We start from the raw sequence: 4,358 nt of genomic DNA, 5'->3' as shown, positions 1-4,358 counted from the left end.
AAAGATGTGCTTGAAACCTGAGTGCTCTGGCCACATTCAACATATGATGATGCTTTCTCTCCACACGACCATTTTGTTGTGGTGTTCCAACACAAGAAGTCTGAAATAAAGTCCCTTGCTCCTCAAAATATGATTTCAAGAATTTAAACTCTGCTCCATTATCACTTCTCACCACCCTAACCTTCTTATTGAATTTTCGTTCAATCATTGCACAGGAATTTCTGAGTGTTCGACCAACTTCACTTTTTTCAGCCAGCAAATAAATCCAAACCGCTCAAGAATAATCATCAACAATTGTCAAAAAATATACAACACCACAAGATGCAGTTACTCTATAAGCACCCCATAAGTCACAATGAATCAAAGCAAAACAATCGGTCACCTTATTGTTGTTTTGAATAAAAACATCCCTAGTTTGCTTTGCCTTTAAACAAACATCACAGGTTTTGTTCTTACTATTACAAACCATTTGATAAGAAGGGTGTCCCAATCTCCGATGCCACAAATCGCATGATCCAATTCCATCTGTCTTGTAAGCACAAACTGGCGTTACACCCTTGAAGACATAGACCCCATCAACCTGTTCACCCTCACCAATCAGAGTCCTCAAGATGCGGTCCTGTATCACACACAACTTATTAGTAAACGTCACAATACAATCTATGTCACGAAATAACCGACCTACTGACAATAAATTACAATTGAGTTTTGGGACATATAATACGTGCAACAATTTAAAATTATTTCCAAGTTCAACAGTGCCTTCTTTCATCGCCTCGGTGTGCGCACCGTTAGGTAAGCTAACAAGGCAAGGTGCAATATCATAGGTATCGATGAGCACATATAAATTCCCTGTCATGTGATGTGACGCCCCAGAGTCAACAATCCATTCAGTGGAGTAATTCTTATCAGAGAATTTTTCATTAGTCCTGGTTTTGTAAGCATGCTTAATGCTTACAAGAGTCTGCCATTACTCGTCATTAAGCTCGTTCAGTCTAATCCTCAGTCACAACTACAAATGGCCACCTCACGCCCCATTGATGACTGAACAATATGAGCCTTTGCCGTACCTCGACCACATACGACAGAGGGTCCAAGATTCGAGCTCTCACCGTTTCTACTGCAAATGGCCATTGCACTTTCCCTCCGGACATTGTCAACTTCGTTCACGCCAAGCGTTTCTACTGCAAAGCGTTAATCCGTCCAGACATTGTCAACTTCGTTCACGCCAACGTATCAAAAAAAGAAAGACAGCCTTCAGCAAGCGCGTCGCCCATCAGACCTCTGCTGAGTCATGGAGACTGGAGACCGAACGGTGGACACGTTCCCCCGTTGAGTCATTTCTCACTCCTACACCCTATCTCTTCTGCACTCTGGTGTGGCTACGACAATGGCAGCAGCCGTAGCTCGAGTCGTCGCTTCGTCTCGCTGCTCAAAGCCGGCGCTATTCCTCTCTAAACGCTTCTTTGCTTCTTCTTCCACCTCTATCGCAGGTTCCCCGCCACTACCCGGCCTTGTCCGGAATGGTCATCCTTCGTCACTGTTCTCGCACTCAGTCCGAGTTGTCGCTACTCAAAACCGGCCCTATTCGATGCAGGGTGCAGCGATCTGGAGACTCGACGTATTCGCCGTTGAACTCGTCTTCCAACTTCAGCGACAAGCCGGGTAGTGAATGGATGTGAGATTGATGAGGAAACATCAAATAAACTCGAAGGTCTCCCTGGTGTTCTGTTTGTGCTTCCAGATTCTTACGTCGATGCTGAGAACAAAGATTACGGAGCTGAACTGTTCGTGAATGGAGGGATAGTGCAAAGATCCCCAGAAAGACAGAGGAGGGCGGAGCCGGAGCCCCAGAGAGCTTAGGACAGACCCAGATACAATGATAGAACCAGATATGTGAGGTGTAGAGAAAACCAGTGCTAAATGCACACGCTAGTTGATGGTATAGTTTGTGGGCAGGAAGAGATAAATAAGCCTCCCCCTTGTTTCATTGACCGATTTCATGCCAGACATAAACAGAGGCAACAGCGACAGCAGCCCAATCCACTGTTCATTAGCATCTTCTTTCGAACCCGAAACCGGAGGCAGCGGCCCACGATGGAGCAGCTTCTGTCATCCTCTTTGTGTTCTTCCCAGAAACCGCGATACTGTTCATCGTCTTGAAAACCAGAGCGGCAGTGAACCTAAAACCGATAACGGCGTTGAGAAGACATCTGCCGCAATCAAGATCCTCAAGCAGGTTGGTGCTTATCCCGATGCCGTGAAGGCGAAGGATAGCCATGCGATCCGACCAGGAAAGGGTAAGATGAGGAACCGTCGATACATTTCTCGCAAGGGTCCTCTCATTGTTTATGGCAGTAAGGGTTCCAAGATTGTGAAGGCTTTCCGCAACATTCCCAGTGTCGAATTTGCCAGTGTCGAAGTTGCCAATGGGAGAGAAGAGGAGGAATACTTCTCGCCGCCGCTGGTTCCGCTCGAATAGGGGGAGAAAGGAACAGTAGCTTTGCCGCCACTCTTCTGGGTTGGGTTCGAATGGAGGGGATGAGCTGGAGTGCAAAGTTTGGACTCTACCGGCGCCAAGGGAATGTGGTGTTGTTCTTAGAAACTTACTGCTCTGATAAACGTTGGAATTCCTTGCTCCTAAAACTATACATCTAAAATGAAAACAAAACAAAAAGACTTCCTAAGTAACATACAGATCTAGGACTCATAGGGTCTCTTACCCCATCCAGCTTCATTGCACACATGTAGTAAGTGTTATTTCCTTGCTTTGTTTTTTGGCATAGTCCCATCAAAGACTATAACTACAGAACTGGAAATGAATAGGAATGGGTTTACTTTATTCTCAGTTGTATGCTCCAACAAAAATCCTGATACTTTTCAGGTTGTGAGATTTCAATTCGTATGGTTTTGCTCTTCTCTTTTTATTAGTTTAGCGAGTGAGATATCAATTATACTATAACTCTAATATGCTCGTTCAAGGTATGTTTTCCCTCTTCTTTATTTTTGTTTTGTGCTAAATCTCATTTAAAAACATTTTTGTCATTTACACTATTTAAATGGAACAAATGAAACCCGTTTTCATTTCCCCCATGTGCTTCAAGCATCCTTCTATCAAGTAACAATTGTAGCAGAGATTTGGGTCAACATGTTGACTGAATCTGGGTTAACAATTTGGGTAAAATAGCTTATCGGGTTGATTTAAAAATAGGTTAATGGTTCAGTAATAATTAGTTTTAGTTAGTATCAGTAATATCAACAACTATTTCTATTATTTCAATAATTAATAATTAGTTACTAATTTACAAGTTAACCGAATTTTGAAAAGAATAAATTTATTTTTATAGATATTATTTTTCCACTGGAATATTAATATTATTTTTCATTCAAATTATTTACTGGTCATATTTTCTTATTTTTTGGTATTTAGTTATTCATATTTCATCAAATTAATAAAAATTATTTTTATTTTTGTAGCTTCAGTAATTAGCTATTATATTCATATTTTTGCTTGATTATAGTTCTTGAGATGCCTTTATGTTCGGATCCTGAGTTCTTCAAGAAATTAGGATTTCCAAGTTGGTCCCAGTTCCTTAAAAAAAGTATGGCAAGAATACGGAAAAAACTTTGGCTGTTTGGGGGCCAACAACCTAGAACATTTTTGGAAATGTCACGTTACCTAGAGTGGGGTAAATTAGTAATTTCCTCCTATTTCTTTTTTAACCATAAATTAGACATAGGCATGAATTGGTGAATGTATCCAGCCTAAAAACGCTCCCAACAGCATAGACTGTTGGGGACCAACAGCATAGACTGTTGGGGACCAACAGCATAGACTGTTGGGGACCAACAGCCAAAGTTAACTCAAAGTTAACACTTTCTCATTTTCTTCATTAATCTTTTTATGTAGTTTATTCCATTTTAGTATTGAGAATTCTTATATTTTTACCAAAGTTGTTTTTGATGAAAATGAACAAAACATTTTATTTGGTTTTGTTTTTAGTTTTTAAATTGTTTATTATTTTTGGATTTGGGAAGCTAAATTAGCATTGGGATTTAATCTTGATTTAAATTTTTAAGTTTTAATATTTAATATTTTGTATTAAAAATGACATTATTTTTTTCTTTAAAAAGTCATTTACTTAGTTCACCATCAATTTTTCTACTTTCTTTTATTTTGTTAGTTGAAGGGATTTATTTGTAATCCAGTACTTTCTCTTAAATATCAATAAAATTCTTCAGTCATATTTATTTCACTTTTAGGTTTTTTGGCATGTATAATTTTCTTTTCTTTTCATTGATTTGGATAATATTTTAATGATTACTATGTGATATACTAAAAGTTTTGCTCCTAATCA

The 4,358-nt window shown here is 39.4% G+C and overlaps 1 pseudogene; it reads left to right on the top strand.

Moving 5' to 3' along the window:
- Positions 1-388: 388 nt before the first annotated feature.
- Positions 389-2,876, top strand: LOC148802823 (multiple organellar RNA editing factor 2, chloroplastic pseudogene; annotated as a pseudogene).
- The last annotated feature ends 1,482 nt before the right edge of the window (positions 2,877-4,358 follow it).

The sequence above is a fragment of the Nelumbo nucifera genome, chromosome 2 (assembly GCF_055504915.1).
Source record: "Nelumbo nucifera cultivar China Antique chromosome 2, China Antique-T2T, whole genome shotgun sequence".
Classification (NCBI taxonomy): Eukaryota; Viridiplantae; Streptophyta; class Magnoliopsida; order Proteales; family Nelumbonaceae; genus Nelumbo; species Nelumbo nucifera.
This window is presented reverse-complemented; position numbering and strand designations above follow the sequence as displayed.